The sequence below is a fragment of the Castor canadensis genome, chromosome 18 (assembly GCF_047511655.1).
Source record: "Castor canadensis chromosome 18, mCasCan1.hap1v2, whole genome shotgun sequence".
Taxonomy (NCBI): domain Eukaryota; kingdom Metazoa; phylum Chordata; class Mammalia; order Rodentia; family Castoridae; genus Castor; species Castor canadensis.
In genome coordinates this window covers 15,076,600-15,096,324 of record NC_133403.1, presented here as the reverse complement: position 1 = coordinate 15,096,324, position 19,725 = coordinate 15,076,600, and positions in this window count along the sequence as shown.

Genomic DNA, 19,725 nt, shown 5'->3' with positions numbered 1-19,725 from the left:
CCACACTGCTGGCTTTTTCTTTCTCTTTCCTGCTTTCCCAGCTCCATTGCTTCTTTCTTTTTGGCAGCATGTCCAATTTAAATCACTTGTGCAGATTATCTTCTTGTGTCTGCTTTGGGGAACCACCAAGACAAACTACAATTATTCTTAAATTGGACATGCAAATGAAAGTATTCAAATTAAAGACATGGAGCCCTGATGACAAAACTGAATTGCATACTGAGATATACGTGGGGGACACAAACTGGCCTAGCATAAGTGTTGTCTTCAGCATCATATGTGCAGTCCTATACCAATGTGCATGTGTTTTCCAGGACTCCTTATCTGTATCTCATGAACTTGACATTACCTGGAGGATACTAAATGACTTTGGAAAGGGACATCAGTGCAAAAGGCAGTAATTTAATACTGCACAGATTATGAGCTGCTAAGTCTCTCTATTCTCTCCTTATTATTTCTTTTTCAACTTTAACGTGTCCAGTTAAGAGTCTGAAATACAACTCCATTGAATTCAGATGTCTGAGAATATGAGAGCCTTTTACTTAACTAACTTTATGGAAAGCATGTCCAAGACAAGTAAAAGGCCCAACATGAATGCAAGAATACAGGAAGAGTTTGCATTCATCCAGTGAAATTGACAAGAGAGTGATCTACCTAAAACTGTCAGAAGGAGGAGTAAAATCCATAGTGCCAGTTGGAGAGGAGCCAGCCATGAGATAGGGATGTGAAATGAGAGTGATGGAATCACTGGATCCATTCTCTGTCTCCAGATAATGTTGCCATGGAACAAGCACCTGGGGATGTGAATTTCTTGAACACACACCTGAAAGTCTTACTGACATAGCCTGGAATGTGTTGGTGGCATCAGTGTTTTTAAAAGATCTCAGGTAATTCTAACATGTGGCATAAAATGAGGAACACTGATTTATGATGTTCTCTGTGGGTCAACATGGAAATGTCACACATATGTGGTTTAGTCCACAGAAAAACCTGAGCATCCACTAGCCATTAATGGAATCTGTATTTCCCTCTCAAAAAGGCTGTTTTTATATCACAACATAACATGGAGGTGGATGTGTGAGACCTGTAGCTTCCACACTTGAAAAATATGTGAAAAATCCAAATGTTTTGAATGCCAGATTAAATAAGAACAGTTACACTGAAACTATATGTACAAAGCAATTCCTCCAATTGCTCATAAAAGAATTTAGTATTTTCTTTTTCATTTAAAAATAAAACTTGTACTTTATATTCCACCACATTAACTTCCCAGTTCACCAATGATAACAGGACCACAATTGAAAGTTTTCCTTTTGGTCAGTGATTTTCATGAAACAAATTCTCCCTCCTTTGAAGGAAATAGAAACTATAACTAAGAAAATGGTTGTATATTTACACATCTATGCCATTTTTGACTGCCATAAAATTCTAAAAAGGAACATTTTCTGAAGGAGCACTTTGAGGTAAGAAAAAAATACAGTGCCGTCAGTTTTGCTTTAGGGATTTATGGGTATAGCTATTGGAACTATTCTTATAAATACCTTGTGGTGTGACTTGGTGTGGTATTGCCTTCAAGAAATTAGAGAAAGGGTTAGGCTGTGCTTGAATTCACTATTCTCCCTTCTGCCTTTCGATTTTGAGTGAATCCTTTTTCTGGTCATTCCTGATATGCTTTGGAAAACCCTCCAAAGCTTTCTACAGTAGCCTTAACTCTCTCTAGCCAAGACCACTCAAAATTCAAAGTGCCTGTTGTGCCCCTCATTTAATGCCTTCTTTGTGCTACCTCAATGTTTATGGAAAGGGTCTGCTCCAGGGTTGTTAGAAGGTCATGTGGCTTCAGTTAAAGATCAGGCCCCATGCATCACTTCTGCTCTTTAGTGAAAGATGGGACTGGACTTGGGTGCAGTCTGAGGCCTGCTGGCTCTCTGACTTAGGTCTCTGACAATTGTCCACCACTCTTCCTTTTATGGAGTCATAAGAAGTATGTTTTTCCCTTCCACAGCATTCTGTTTCTGAATGTGCATCATAAGTGCTCAAAATACCCAGAATCCAGAAGTTGAAGTGGATTTTCTCTTGGTCAGGATAAAGAGGATGAGGAGGAAAGTGGCTGATATCACCAGTTGCTGGGTGGGGCAAGGAAGGGGCCCTGAATCATGCACCACAACTAGATTATAGGTTCAGGAGGGTCTCCTATACCTCATTTTGGATTCCACCTCGTCCTGCAGCCAGCCAAGTCTCAATAATATGATACATTCTCACATAGGAACTCAGGTGGTCCCTGCCCTCTGCCACCACTGAGCAATAATACCTCCAGTGACACCTGTGAGAATGCTGTGACTAAGATTCTCATTTGATTTCTCTCTCCCTCTCTCAGAAACCGAGTGTTGCTGGAACTAAACAAGATATTGTTGATTTGAACAAAACTGCATCACAGGAAGTACTTTTTCCATTGAAGAACTACAAAACAACAATTGAGGTTAAAGATGAAACAGAATGCTGAAGAGAGATTTCATGATCATTGGATTTCATAATCATGAAAGGTTCTTGACAATTTTCACTCCAAAAGCCAGTTTTATTGGGGAGATAAGTAACTCAGACTCTAATGGTGATTAATACCTGACACCAAGATCTAGACCATAGACACTACTGGGACTTAATCCCGGTCCTCACAATTCCCACCGTGCAGAAAACCAAGAGTAGGAACAGCTGGAGGAAGACATAATATCAAACTGGACCCCATTTTGAGATGGAAAGTGCTACAAACAAGCAGTATTAATGTTGGGGTGTTTTGGCTGAAGCTGTTTAGCCTGAATTTTAGCACAGAAAATTATCAGACACATGAAGAATATAGACTACTATACATGACAACTGACCTGTCCTTTTCAGTCAAGGTCAACACAAATAAGATAACAAAAAGGAGAGGAGATATTTGCTTGAAAGAATTTAAAAAGTTATTTTTATTTTTTTTTAAGAACCGTCCTCACCTTCTTGTGTCAGAGTCTCTGGTGACCTTGGCCTGTTTGTAGAGGACTGGTCAATTGTCTAGCATGAGGTCCCACATTTTTCAGTCTGACAATTTCCTTAGGATTAAATTCTGTCTAAACTTTTAACAAAGAACAATATACAGCTAATGCCATATGCTTCCTGTCACAGCCCACCTGCAGGCCAACCCATTCCAGTTTGTCCACCACTCTTGTCTCAGTGTTAAGACTATCACTTGGGGAAGGAGGCATCCACTCTTTCCATCCAAAGAAGTGACAAATTATTTTATCTTAAATTGTAAGCAATTTGGAGAGTGATACTTTGAGAATGTATAAATATCCTGTTCTCCAATGATCTTTCTTTAAAATATTACTGTCCATCATTCTACCTTGTTCTCATATTGGGTTTTGTTCTATACAAAATTTAAAATACATATTTGTACATAGAAGACTTGTATTTCAGTTCTCTAGATAGACTTGTTTTTGCTGGTGTTTGTTGTAAAAAAAGAACTTTTTCTCCATGAATTGTAACTTTAATCCAAAGTTAACATTAACCAGAAAAATTAAACCATTTATGGTAATCACTGTGGACTCATTTTTTTGAAGTTCAATGTTATTAATTTTTACTGCTATGACTGATTTGTGTATAAGGATATAAATAGCACAAGCATTTTTATTTTCTTATTGATATCTAAACTCTACAATATCATTCAGGCTATATTTACCACATGTAACTTCTGTATGAACCATACAGGAAGTATGGTTCCTTCTGTATGGTGTGTGTGTGTGTGTGTGTGTGTGTGTGTGTGTGTGTGTGTGTGTGTGGTTTGGCATTTAGAAAGCATTATACAGACTGTGTTTAGCATTATCCTAAGAAAATTTTTGATGTGTTTAGCATTCGTTACTGGACAATTATATAATGTTTGGTCTGTAAGTTTTACATGATACCTTTCAACTTCAACTAGGGCAATCAATGACATTATTCGCTTTCTTCATTTCTACCACCTTTGTCTGCCATTTATAGTTTTCTTTCAACCCAAACTATTTCTCTCACCTTTTCTACATGGTGTTTTTTTTTAAGAACAAAACTAAAAGTATTACTGCTCACCAAAATCAAGTGTCCACATCCACCACTTGGGTAGAATTTTTACTTGACAGATCTCAGGGTGGAGTTAAGACTTTCTGAGTTTTGCATGCTTAATACTCCTTTCTACTGTCTTAATACATGAGTAGCTTAGAGGACAGAAGGTGCTTGAATATTTTAAAAAATACTGTCTTGCTTATTGAGATAAGCATATTACATATACAGATTCTGATTTTCAGCTTGTTCTACTAGGACCTTAAATTTATACCAGTTGTTTCATTCCTTCTTTTCACCACAGGGCTCCAGCAGATGCTTCTTCTGTTAGGGTCTTCCACTCTTCTTAGCAATCCCAAGTTCCCAAGTTTAAGCCCTCTGGAGATACCCTTCTTTCAATTCCCCACTGGCTAGAGTTCTAATAAAGCATATTTCTGACATATTCTGAGTGTCAACACTTGCCCCATGGGGACAAATCTTCCTGTGTTCTGCAGTGAAGAGATGTTTCCTGCTGTCCTTTGTCTAGTTGCATAGTCTTTGTTGCACCTTTCCTGTTAGGTGGCTTGTAGGCCTTGCAAAAATCATTTGAGGTCCATTGTATTGTCTGGTCCCTATTTGTTTGGGCTGAGAGTTAGAGTGGTATTTCTTCATCTGTACTAATCCCTATGAATTTGAAGCATATGTTCAGAGATTCAGTTGCTGTTATCTGATGGGAGCCAGTACTCTCCCATCATGCATTTTTCTTTTTTTTATTTTATTATTCATATGTGCATACAAGGCTTGGGTCATTTCTCCCTCCTGCCCCCACCCATGCATTTTTTCAAATGCAGAATTTCAATGATACTTAAAAATGGACAGAATCACATAATTCAAACTCCTTCGTTCATTGGCTAGGTTCAATGTTTTTCACCTGTGTTGAATTCTTTTAATATAATCTCTACGTAATTTCATTTGTAAAAATTATTTAAAGAAAACTGCAGACATCATATTGCATTTTAAATTACATCAGTATATTTTCATAAATGATTATGTTGTGGGAAATATTATCACAATTGTATTACAACAATTCTTTAAAAAATATTGACAGTACTGGGGTTTGAACTAGGGTCTTGTGATTGCCAATCAGGCACTTGCTAAGTAGGTGTTTTAACCCTTGAGCCATGCCCCCAGCATAAAATTTTTCAATTGTAAAACGTTGATGATTTTATTATGACATTTACATGCAAGCGTATCATGTATTTAGGTGATATTCTACCTCTCTATTACTGTTCAAATCCCTTACCCTCTTTCCCAACCCACATCCACAATAGTCCCTCTTCTGATTTCATGTCCTTTTCACCCCTTTAGATTCCAGAAATGAGAGAAAATATGCAGTATTTTTCTGTGTGAGACAGATTTATGTCTTAACATGATGACCTCTTTTCTATTCATTGCAAATGGCATAAAATCATTATTCATTATGGCTGAATAAAACCCCATGGTGAGCTGGGTGCTGGTCGTACATAACTGTTATCCTATCTACCCATCATAAAAAAGGGGCTGGTGGAGCTGCGAAGGTGTAGGCCCTGAGTCAAAATCCCAGTATGAAAAAGAAAAGAAAATCATTGTGTAAGTCAATTGCATTTTCATTTCTTCATTGTATGGTCATATTAGGGTTGGAACTTAATGGCCTCAAGCTTGCTAGGCAGGTGCTTTACAGCTGGCTTGTTTTTTTTAAGATGTGGTATCATTAACTTTTTGCCTGGGATGGCCTCAAACTTAGATCCTCCTTTTCTCTGTCTCTTGAGTAGTTGGGACTACAAGTGTAAGCCAATCTTTTTAGCCATTTTTAGGTGGCCAAGTAGACTGATACCTGAACCTGGATATTGTGAACAATTCAGTGATAAATGCATGAATGCAGGCATCTTTATTTTATGCTAACTTTTGTACCTTTAGATACCCAGGAGTGGTATGGAAGTTATCCTTGTTTTTGGCAGTACTGGGGTTTGAATTCAAGACTTTAGGGTTGCTAGGCACTACTTCAGCCACTACACCTTTGTGTATTTTCACATTTTATGAAGAGCCCCCATACTGATTTCCATAGTGACTGCACTAATTTGCATTGCCCCAACTGTGTATAAAAGTCCCCTTTTCTCAATATCTTCACAATTCATGTGTTTGTTTCCTTGATGGTAGCCCTTTTGACTGAAGTGAGATTGAATGTCAATGTAGTACTGAAGTAGATGAAGGGTTGCAAGATCCTGCCATGATGGTGTTTGTGGGAGAAGAAGCCAAGGCAAGGACTGTGAAGAGAAAACCAAAACATGTAAAATCAAATTGGTATCATCATGTCTAAGGGATGACATTAACTTATTAATGTACTGCTGAGAAAACATTGATTAACACCCCACTTGATATCCTTAACTCCTCAAACCAGGGTCAAGATGCCTAAGTCAGAGCCAAAGACTGCTCAGACAACAGGAGTGGGGGGGTATGACCCAGAGTGTCAGATAAAGGCCTGAAGAAACAATGACACAATTAGAAGGTGGAGGGTGTCATGTAATGTCAGGATCCCCTGAATTCCAACTGCTCAGGCCACTTTGATATGCAAGGTCACCTGGTGTCTTTGGAAGTTACTGTTTATTATGAATGCTCAGTCATCTTATTTGCAGTAGCTGTGTGCCCTTGTGCCAATACCACCACGTGTCATTCCTAAAAAAAACAAAGCTTACTTCTCATGGCTCATTCACTCATAGCTGTGTATGTACAAAATCATCATAGAAGAAATAGTTTCTCAACAAGTTACACTTTCTTCATGGTTAACCGGAAGTCCATTTCTTTAATATTAGAGCATATCTTATGTCTTTTTATAAAGTGAAAACTAAAAAAGGTACTTATCCAATGTAAAATTATTATGCATTCTTTGAATATTCATTCATTATTTTTAACTGGATTAAAACATATAGAACAAAAAGCTACACTTCATACTAAGAGAATAAATTACTGGCATTTAAATATTTTTCTGTCCTTTATCAATATAATTCTTACTACATCTAATTTTTTTCTTTGCCAGATTCTGCTTTTTAAGTAATTGTGTTTTGTTTTAAGATTGAAGTTTGAACTCCAAGCTTGTGCTTATTGAGCTGACAATCTACCCTTGACCTACTCCTCCATACATTCCCATTTTATGTTCATTTTTCTCTCATTGGGGTAGTTGTTACCCTTTCATTAATTCTCAGTCAATTTTGCCAAGTCAAAATTATTCTCATACAAAACCCAGATACAGACAGAATATAAAAAGAAAACTATGGACCAAAATCCTTAATGAACACAGATACAAATATCCTCAATAAAATCCTTGCAAAATGAATTCAGCAAGACATTAAAAAGATCAAATGCCATCATCTGGTTAGTTTCATGCCACAAATATCTGTAAATTCAACATAAGAAATCAATGCAAACACTATATCACATAAATAGAATAAATGACAAAAATGCATGATCATTTCAATAGAGGCAGAAAATACCTTTGATAAAATTCAACATCTCTTTATGATAAATCCTGAAGCAATTAGGATTATAAGAATCATACTTCAACTTTATAAAGGCTATATTTGACAAACCAATAATTAACATTATGCTGAATAGTGAAAGCTGAATTTTCTCTAAAATTAGGAATGAGACAAGGATGTTTATTCTTTCCGCTGTTATTCAATACAATCTTATCCAGAGCAATAAACAAGAGAAAGAAGTAAAAGTGATACAAATAAGAAAGGAAGAAGTCAAATTTTCCCTGTTTGCAACTGACATGATGCTTCACATAAAAGACCTGAAAGACTCCAGCAGGAAAACACTTACATCTGATAAACACTTTCAGCAAAGATCAGGATACAAACTTAAATACAAAACTTGGAGTTTGCTTATACACCAACAATGAACTCACTGAAAAATAAATCAGGAACACAGTCCCATTCACAATAGCCTCATGAAAGCAAAACAAAAACAGGCACAAATTTAACTGAAGATATTAAAGACCTCTACTATGAAAATGGTATAACACTGAAGAAAGATTGACAAACACACTAGAAGATGGGTTGACCTCTCATGTTCATGGACCAGCAGAATTAATAGTATGAAAATGGTTACACTACACTATCAAAAGTAACCCACAGATTCAATGCAATTCCCGAGGACTCCAATAGCTTAGGAAATAATAGCAAGGATTGACTACTTGGCAGCATGGCTCAAGTGGTAGAGTGCCTGCATAGAAACTTGAGGGCCCTGAGTTCAAGCTGCAGTAGTGCACAAAAACAACAACAAAAAAAAACATAGAAAAACAATTTTATCAAGGTTTCACAAAGGAAATTGCATTAAATTAAAAGCCTTCTGCACAGCAAAGGCAACAATTACTGGAGTGAAGATACAGGTTCATCCACCAGAGGATTAATACCCAAAATATATAAAGAAGTCAAATATCAAACGCCAAAATATCAATCCAATAAATCAAATGTGCAAATGAACTGAGCATATAATTTTCAAATGAAGTAAGGCAAATTGCCAATAAGTATGTGAAAGCATGTTTAACATTTCAGCCACCTAGGAAATGCAACCCAAAACTACCTTGACTGGCCAGACACTGGTGGCTCACACTTGCAATCCTAGATATTCAAGAAAGCAGAGATCAGGAGGATCACAGTTTGAGGTCAGCTCAGGAAACTAGTTCTCAAGACCCTATCTCAAAAAAGGGCTAGTGGAGTGGCTCAAGTATAGGTCCTGAGTTCGAGCCCAAAAACTGAAAAAAATTTTAAAAACTATATTGATGACAATCTTCTCTTCAGGCTCAGCTTCTTCACTGCTTTGCTGGTACCTTTGCCCTACAGTTGGGCTCCTGGAGGCCATGCGCATTCCTGTGTCAGCTCAGAGTACCAAGGAACTTGAAGTTATTTCCTCAGGTGTTGCAGTCATGCTTCTGGTCCTATTGCACTGGGACCTGGTTGTCTATGGTACCTGCTTCAACCTAAACCAGCGTGAAGTCCATCAGCTTGGTGGAAAATCCAGAGTCCAGGCTCTGTTTCCTGGCTACGTCTTCCTCCAGGTCATTTCCATCTTAGTGCTCCATGCTGTGTACTTCTTCTGGCTCTGGGTTCTCCTTGGGGCCTGTCTCTTTTACCATTCGCAAAGTATTTTCCATTTCCATGCGAGGCCATTTCTGCCTTGGCTTCCTCCACAGGAGGGTCCTTTGAGGCTGTGCTGGGCTCCATGGCTCCCTATGAAGAAAGAGCTCTTTGTCCTGTGCTGTGAGATCCAGCATCTCACCTGCCACAGCCAATGTCTCCAAGTCCTAATGGATGTCACTGTGTGTGAACTTGTGCCTCTGGAAGAAACTGGGCTAAGGGAAGACCCAGGGACAGTGGGGACAGTTGATCTTCTGTAGAGAGTTGGCATAGGAGTTCCACATTGTCCTTGGCCACCTGTCTTCTGGGGTGTTGCCCTCTCATCATCACTAGGCCTGTGGTGGTATGTAGGACCTCTGGCTACCTCATTGTGAGCACCATCCTCTGCACTCTGCAGAAACGGAATGAACCTGTTAGTGTCCTGAGTGTCTTCTATGTCCAGGCAATATAATCTCCTCACTCTAGCTGCCAGAAGAGGAAATAAGTAGATCATAAAGTAGCTGAGCTTGTATTCAGCACCCTGTCATTTAGCTGTGACTCTGAGGATGCCTGAGCTATACTGCTGCTAGGGTTCTGGACTCATTGTAGTGCTATGGAACTTCTTGCTTTTCCTAGGGGAGATGTTCCCCTGGCCTGATTTGTCTCCCCTTGTCCAGTCTGGCTCCAGTTGCTCCTCCTCTGCTGATAAATGAATTTTCCTTTGTTAGTGGACACAGTGGTGGGATTCAATCACTACTAGACTGAAAAACATGGAGATCTACATATGCCTTTTTCTTTATTTCTTCACAAATTTCTAGTGGCAAAAATCCAACACCCCAGATTTCAAAGGAAGATAAATATGCTAGAGGAAATGAAAAGTGATACCTTTGCTTATGAAAGAAAAAAAAATTGAGGTATTTGTGACTTTTAACAGTGTTATGGATGTATAAACCAGTTTTAACATGAAGTTGTATTTACTGTAGAGATTAATGCAAATCAGAACCAATGATCCCTTGGTCTTCTGAGTTAAAACCAGTTCAAGCATTCATTGTTGTGCTTTTTACTGATTTCAATTATTATTGTCATTTTGTGTTGTTATTATTTGGAGTTTTTTGTGTTTTTATTTTCTTTGCTCCCCACACTAAATTCACAATATTGTAGGGAAGCCATGGCTAGACTACATTGTGGTGAGATGTCACAGGTATCAGCTCTCCATAACCTACTTATCAAGGGCTGCAGCTCATAATAATCACTGTTGATTGAAAGCTTTATTTAACCATGATCTGGACCCTTGTAGTCTATATGATCTTGCCACATTTTATTAGTGAGGTTGAGAAATGTATCTTTTGTTGTCCTGTCTGCCTCCCTAATATTCAACTATGAAATTTGTGACTTGTTGAAATTCTTGGTGAAGGATGGCTTAGTTTCCCTGTCCAGGTAATTTGTTTCCATACATTTTGTTTAATTCTCTTTCTCCTTCTCTGATGTTTTTTACAAAACTAGTGTAGATAGATAGATAGATAGATAGATAGATAGATAGATAGATAGATCTTCTGAAATGGTTTTTTTGAGGTGCAAGATTGTTCTCCTTGCTAATGAACACAATGCTGAGATTCAATCATTACTAGACTGAGAAACACCTGGCTGGAGAAACAAAAGAAAACCCTCCTCAGAGACTGCTTTCCAAACAGCTCCAGGGAAGGGCCAGACAGTCAGATGCCAGTTTCAGACAGATTCATCTCACTTTCCTCTCTTCTTTCTTCAAGAATTAATTGATTTTAGCTCATGTATTTAACAAGAAACAATGATAAATGTGTATAATTCAAATTTTTCTAAAGGGAATTTAAAAACTGCTGCTACATGTAATGTACAAAACTGGCTTATGCTACATGAACAGAGAATGACAACTTTGTTTTAGTACTTTTTATTCCTCTTTGTATGAAGTGGCATAGAACTTCCAAATTTAGAAGGAAAGCAAAGATGTCCTGTATCAAATTATCAAAGCTATAAATATTATATTTTTTAAATGGCAAAAATATATTGACATTCATTCTCACTTCAGTCAGAATGTCTACCATCAAGGAAACAACAAAAACAACAACAAAATCCCAGCAAATGTTGGTGAAGATGTGAAGAAAAAGGAACCCCTATTAGCATCTTTGTGGAATGAAAATTAGTCCAGGTCATCTGCAAGTCACTATGGAGGTTCCTCGAAAAAAATTCAAAGCAGGATTTCCATATGATCCAATCCTGGGTAAATACCCAAAGTGACCCAAGTCAGCTTTGTCTCAAGAATGTTGCATACAAACATAGAACAATGTAATAATATGTGAATTCAGTCTACTTTTGAGTGCCATTGAATTTCTGCATTTGAAGAAGTACATGATGAGTGAGTACAGGTCCTCTAGGATAATCATAGCTGAATCTCTCAACATATATTTCAAAGGCCTAGGGTTTAATACAGATTAAAAATATCACTATTAACTTTGCTCCCAAACAAGCAGGGGCCAGACAATAGAATAGACCTTAAATGATTTTTTAGCAAGGTCTGGAAGCCATGTGACAGAAAAGGAGAAGCATAGATTGGCCAAATAGACAGAGGGCAGAGGAAAAGTCTCTACATAACAGAACATAGGAAGACTTATACCCAGAGGGAGACTGTGGATACTCCAAACACTTCAGGGCTCTGGCTTAGAACACCAGCCATTGGGGAATTGAAAGGATGGTGCTCTCTGGGGCAGAGGGCTCAAACATGGGAATTCAGAATTGCTGAAGAAATGCAGGAGACCTGAATGGTCATCCACAGCAGACCTGCAGTGAAAAGAAGGAATGAAATAGCTGGTAGAAATTTCATGTCCTAGTAGAACAAAACTGAAATCCAGAATCCAAATACATACCATGCTTATCTCAAAAAGGAAAGGAATATATCTAATACTCAGGCTTTTCTGTCCTCTAAGATACATGTCAAGGCAGTAGAAAATGAGGATGAAACTTGCAAATCTCAGAGCCTCTTAACTCCATTCTGAAGATTAGTCAAGCATGAAACCTACCCAAGTTGTGAATGAGGACATTCAGTTTTCATGAGGATTGATAGATTCAATTTTGATCTAAATCAAATTCCAAGGTGTGGGTAAGGTGGAAGAAATAATTTGGTTTGACATAGCACTATAAAGAACAGGCACAGTGGATAGAAATTAAGAAAGCAAGTAACCTCAATGATTACATCAGTTGAAGTCGAATTGTTTCATATAAGACTTATAGACTATCAGATGTTTAATTAAAATATGCTAAAGATGTTAAAAATATTCATAGGGTAATGCTAAACACAAAGCCATAAAATATTTTCTAAATGTCAACACACACAGAGACACACACACAACATGCAGAAAGAACTATAATAAATTCCTTTTTCAACCTATGGTAAATATAGCCTAATTTATATGGGAGAGTGTACAATATAAATAGGAAAATAAGAATGCTAGTGCTCATTTATATCCTTATCCCCAATACTGACCACCATAATAAGAGATTATAATATTTAACTTTAGTAAAAACATGAGTTCGCCATGATTGACATAAATGAACATTATTATTCTGATTAATATTAACTTTGGATTAAAATTACAACTCATAGAGAAAATGTACTTTTTAATATAGAATGTGAACAAAAACAATTATAGGCAAAGAAATGACTGAAGAAGATAGGTCAGTTGTCTTGTTTACTGGTCTACATTCCTAATGTGTCTGATAATTTCTTGTGCTTAAGTTCAAGCTACACATCTTTCACAAAAATATTGAACACTAATACTGTCTGTTTCTACCACTTGCCATCCAGCAACAGAGTTCAATTTGATCTGCTTTCTTCTTTCAGCTGCCCCTGCCATTGGTTTTCTGCAGGATAGGAATTGTGAGGACTAGTATTAAGGTCTCTCAATAGTGTCTATGGACCTTAGCCTTGGTCTTAGGTATTCATCACAATTAGAAACTAGGGAAATTTGATTTCTGCAATAAAATTGGCCTTTTGTAGTGAAAATTGTCAAGAGCCATTCATTGTTGTGAAATCCAATCATGAAGGAACTCTTCAGTGTTCTGTATTTGGGCATTCAGTTGGTTTGTTGTCTTATACTTCTTCAAGTGGGAAAGGTAGTTTCTGTGATACAGTCTTGTTCCAATCAGCAATATCTCTGGTTAGTTCTAGCAACACTTGGTATCTTAGAGAGGAAGAGAGATATCAAATGAGAATCTTGGTGAGATTCTGGTCATGGATGCCCCAGGAGGTTCTCATATTCTCAGAACTCCAGATTCAATGGGGCTGGATTTTAGTCTCAACACTGGACATGTTAATTGGAAAAGGAAATAAGGAGAGTATTAGAACTGCCTAAGTTGCTCATGGTCTGTGCAGCATTGAACTACTGCCCTTGGCATCTCCTTTGGACTGTCATCCTTTTGCAGTATCATTTAAAATTCTCCATGTAATGTCAGAGTCCATGAGGTACAGATACTGAAACCTGGTCAAACCATGTATACTGACAAAGGGCCAGAGACAAAGGACTTAAGACAACTCTGACAACATGACCTATCATTCTCCCAATGATAACATAATGTAGAAATTAGGTTTTTGTAATCAGAGTGCCTTCATATTAATTTTAACAGTTTTCTGTCCTTTCACATATAAGAATTAGGGATTGGTGTGGTCTGGTTCCCTCAAAGCAGGAACAAGTAGAGACTCCTCATTAGTGATTTATGAAGGACATGCCTCCAGAGGAAAAGGCAGTGTAGGCTGGATAGCTGGGAAGACAGGCAAACAGCAAGAAAAAAATGGGGTTCTGGAGAATTATATGTAATTAGCAGGCTAAAAGATGATCTTCATGCAATAATGGCAACAACTGGCTGGGCTTACCTATGGCACTAAAGAATCATGATAGCAGCACTGGGTAGGAACACAGTTCACAATACAAACAGGACATGAAGATGGAGGTCCAGACCAGGCAACAGCACATGGAAATTCGAGATATGACCAGACAGAGGTTACATCAGCTGTTCAACAGGACAAGCCTTGAAGAGAAAACACAGTAGGAGAATGAACTCAATCCTACAGAGGTTCATCTCCCAAAAATATAAAGCAAGACAAGGAAATGACACAGGGTAGGGGCTGTGTTTTTGGAAAGGAAGAGATTTTAAAACAAAGCAAAATCAAAGTTCAAGGGAAATGCTATTAGAGAAACTAACTGGGGGACATAAGTCCTGGGAAACTTACAAAACTTGCACAAATATTTGAGCTATTTCTGTTTCACATTATATAAAACACACCTTCCAGAAACACATAATGTATATATTCTAGATACATGTTTCATGGTTCACAATTGGTGAATATATAATATATATGCATTTATTTATCTGATTGCAGATCTTCTTATATTAGAAATTGGAGGGATAAAATCCAATATTATGGTTACTACTTCAGTTAGTTGAAATTGGAAATAATTTTGAAGTATAAGAAGAAAGTGGAGAGAAAGCAGCTGTGAAAAGTAGATGAACTTTAGACATCAGGAAATCATATCATGGAGAAATAAACAGAGGATTCAGTTTTCCTATACCTCAATAATCTCCTCAAGCTGGCTATTTCTCTGCCATCTGTGGAAGACTCGCAGGAGACAGTGTAAAAAATCCAATTGCTGAGAATTGACTGGACTTGGGAAGCAAATGGTAAGGAAAAGAGAGGCCAGATGTACAAGAACACAGTTGTGTGCTACAAGTTGTTCACCTGGGTCAGACAATATATGTCCAATTGGACATTTCACATGGGAACACTCAAGTGGGTGACTATGACCCCTTATCCCACATGACCTTTTCCTGACATTATCACCAAGAAGAATCAGTGACTCCAGGAGTTGACAATGAGAGTGACACAGAGTAAAGATGAGCACAACCCAGATAAAATGTACATAAAGTGTTGAAACCACAGTCTTAAGAGTATCTAGAGAAAGCCAGAGGTGGTGACCCATGCATGTAATCCAAGCTACTTGTGAGGTAGAGACTTGGAGGATGGTGGTCTAAGGTGAGCTGGAGCAAAATGGTAGTGAGTCCCCACCTCAACCAAATATGCTATGTCTGGTGGAGTGTGCCTGTCATCCTAGGTAAGAGTGGTTGTTGGAGGTGCTGGTGGGGTAAAGGCCCTAGCAGGTGTCAGAACTTAAGCTCAAATGCCAGTAACACCAAAAAAACAAAACAAAAAGAAACCCAAACTAGTATTTAAGGAAATCTTCAAGCACAGTGTGAGAAGAATTGAAAGGGGCCACTGGCATAATTTCCAAGTGTAGTCCCACTTTTACTAAATGGGAATCAGTGATGTCTTGGGACTGAGCTTTAAAGGAACCCATGTGACTTCTTGGCAAAGCTGGGGTAGAACCTTTCCATAAACATTGAGGAAGAGCAAGGAAGGCATTAACAGAAACCAGAGTAGGCACCCTGAATGTTGGGTCACCTTGGCAAGACAAGGATCAGAATTTTCAAGAATGTTTCCAAAGAAGATTAGGAAAACCAGAAAAGGATTCACTCAAAATGTTAACAGCAAAGGGAGAGCATTGAGTTAAACCAGAGGACAATTTTCTCTACGTTCTAGATGACAATTCAACACTAGGTCACCCATAAAGCATCTCTACAAATAGTCCCAATATCTACACCCACAAATATCTTAAGTGAAAGAGATTCCACTGTGTTTTACTATACTTCCCCAATTCTGTATTTTTCTTTCTAAAAAGTGCTCCTTGAAAATGATTTCTTTTTTGTATTTCATAACACTCTAGAATAGTAAAGAATTGTAAATATACAAAATATACAAAACTTCCTAAGTTTCATGTTTGACATATTAATATTCCTTCAAGGGAGGGAGACAATAGAGTTTTATTTGAAGATTTTATCTCAACAAAATCACTGAATAAAAATAAAACTTTCAAATTGTTGACCTGATCTCATTAGAAGACTGGGAAGGAAGGAAACTTGGCAGATACTAAATTCTGCAATGTGCAACTGTAGGAAGTGGTTTTTGTATTTTTCAGTTCAATATAGCTCTAATTCTTATTTATTCTTTTATTCAAAAAATTTGTGCATTTGTGCATCAATTATGGAGGCTACAGGCCTCATCCATCAGTCTCAGTGTTTTGCTGTGGTATTCAAACAGTTTTGTTCAAGTTGGAATACACATTTCTTCAATGGTTAAAGGAGTATGCCACATATTTGGTACATTTTCATCTTTCAGTCTTTGAACTTCATAAGCCTGTGTCCAACTTTATACCATATGTCAGAATCACCTGCTAGCTTTCAAAATCTCTGATGATAAACCATATCCCAGATTATTTAATTGAGATGCTCAATTCCTTTTTTATGTCAGTATGATCTAGAGATATGGGATGGACCACCAATTCCCATCACTTATTTCATCTCCCCATCTCAGTCATGATTGGCTCCTTACCTACTGGCTCCATGGATATTACAAATACTTATGACAGTTTCAAACAAATTCCTTTCTTGTCAAATTTTACTGGCCTGATATAAAGCTTTTCCTGTGTTCACAATCAATTTAATTGGGTCTTGATATATTTGGCCTGGACCCACTTTCCATTAAGTTAGTTAAATAAAAGGATATCATATTCTCTAACCTCCAGATTCAATAGAATTGTATTTTAGTGTTTTAACTGGAATGTTAATGTGGAAAGGGAAATAATAAGAAGAGAATGCAGAGCACTTCAGGATCTCACATTCCATGCAGTTTTAAAGTAGTGCCCTTGGTTTGTACTTTTCTTCTGATATCCCTTTACAGTGACATTTAATATCCTAGGATTTATGCCAGTGTCCATAACGTACAGATACTGAGGCATGCAAGAGGTGGGCCACAGGAGGATGTCTCCCAGCAGTTAGAGGGGCAGGTTCTGGGGTTCACATTTCAGCAGCTAAGAGTGCTGGGCTGTCTTATACTCCCATGCTTGCTGCCACTTGTCAGGCGGTCCTTGTCTACCCTGACAGAAGCCATAGTGAAACAGAAAACATCCACACAATTATATCTATTACAAGGATACCAAGGAGTAAATCCCATCACTGAGGATGAAAAAGATGGTAGATTTTGACAAGTAAAATGTGACACTGGTTACTCCAGGGGCACCTGCACACCCATGTTTATTGCAGCTCTATTCACAATACCCCAACCATGGAAACAGGCAAGATGCCCCACTACTGATGAATGCATTAAGAAAATGTGGTATTTATACACAATGGAATTTTATACAGCCCTGAAGAATGAAATGTTATCATTCGCAAGTAAATGGATGGAACTGGAGAACATTCTGAGCGAGATTAGCCAGGCTCAATGTTGTGGGACTTGGGTTGCATGCTAAAGGGAGAGCACATATGGGAGGTATGGGGATAAGTAGAAAACAAAAAAACAGGGAAGTATTTGATGTCCCCAGTGTAGAGGAACTAATACAGAAACCTTAAAGTGACAGACATCAATATGGGAAGGGGATAAGGAACTAGTAAAAAGGTCAGGTAAAGATGAATCAGCTTGGGTTGTAACACATTTGTACATTGAGGCAATGCTAGGTATCCCTCTGTGTAGTTATCCTTATCTCAATTAGCAAAAACGCTTGTCTTTCTTACTATTGCTAATGTCTTCGCTTCAACAAAATTAGAGATAAGGGCAGAACAGGTTCTGCCTGGAAGTGAGAGAGGATGAGGAGGAGAGAGCGGAGTTGGGGGGGGGGGAATAGCTCAAATAATGTATGCTCATGTGAATAAATGAATAAAAAAACTTAAAAAAAGAAAAAAATGTCATCTTCATGGAGGAAGCCCAGAGGAACATTGAAGAATGTTACAAAAATTAGAAGGATTTGCAGGCATGAATGCATCCCAGCTCCTGAAAGTGGCAAGTAAGCTGTTTGTCAACTGAGACCAGGAGTCCCAAAAGGAGGCTGAACAAAAAAATTAAAGAAAAATGTAGATCTCCTGGCAGCAGCACTAATCAGACAGGGAGAACACAGTTCCAGTCAGAGTAGGGGCTTAAGAAGAGGCAAAGGAAGGCCCCTAGGAAACTCCCCACAAGCATGGCCCCAGGGATCAGACACCCTAAAGAAGAATCAATGTGCCTTCTGTCACCAAGAGGGACACTGGAGAAGTGAGGGTCGACAGCTCCAGCCCAGACACAAAGGCACAAGAGAGAAAGGACTTTATGGGCATCACAGGCATTGAGTGGGCAGATGATTAGAGCTGACTGGGCTCTTTCCTCCTTGGCCCCCAAAAGCCCAAGGTCCGTATGTCAGTAGGAGACCAACCTGCAGATTTCATGGTGGACACTGGCACTAAACATTTGGTGGCGACCCTACGGGTGGCACCAATTTCAAAAAGACACCAAACAGTTGTAGGGACTACAGGCACCCAGACTTACTGCTCATTTCTCCAGCCTTGAAAATGTATTCTGAGAGTGCATCTTGTGACTCATGAGTTTCTCTATATACCAGAATGTCCACTGGCACTGATGGGCAGAGACCTGCTAAGTAAGCTGTGAGCCCAAATCAGTTTTCAGAAGGATGGACAAGAGGCTTGAGCTTTGGTTCAGGGCTCCCTAGGGTATTAGCCCTCATCACACCTCTGGAAGAAGAATGGAGATTACACTCAGTAGAAGCTGCCTTTAATGGGCCAGAGATGCCCTTTGATATCCTAGGAGTATGGGTGGAAAACAATCTTCTGGGATTAGCCATCAATATTCTTCCAGTGGTAATAGAAATAAATCTGGAAGTCATTCCAGTAAGAATGCAATCCCAATAAGTACATGAAAAGGCATATCTCATTACTTCCAGAGACTCTTAAACTATAAAATCTTGAGACCTTGTCAATCTGCCTGGAACACTCCCTTGAGGTCTGTATGGAATCCAGGCACCAATGATTACTGCCCAGTGCAAGATTTCCAAGTAGTCAATCAGTCAGCAGTGAATCTGCACCTGGGGTTTCCAAACCCATATACTTTGCTGGCCCTGTACCAGCAGAAGCAACCTGCTTGTCATGTTTGGACTTAAAAGATGCATACTTCTGCATCCAGTTGTCATGTGTGAACCAACCCATCTTTGCTTTCCAATGGGAGGACCCCCAGTCAGGGGGACACAACAGCAATTAACCTGGACCTGTCTCCCACAAGGTTTTAAAAATGCCCCAAATATCTTTGGAATTGCACTGGCATCAAATTTGTGGGCATACCCAGAAGAGGAAGCTGGCTGCACTCTTTTACAATATGTGGATGACCTCCTACTCACAGCAGCTAACTACCAAGACTTTCTTAAATGCACAGAGCTCTTACTCTGTCTCTTATGAAAAATTGGATACAAAGTACCCCAAAAGAAGGCTCAGATCTGCCAAGACCAAGTCAAGTATTTGGGGTTACACACCTCCCTACACAGTGGAAACTTAGTGCAGAAAGAAAGCAAGCTGTCTGCTTGAGCCCAACTCCAACTACAAGAAGAGAGATCTGTCAGTTCATGGGAGTGGCTGG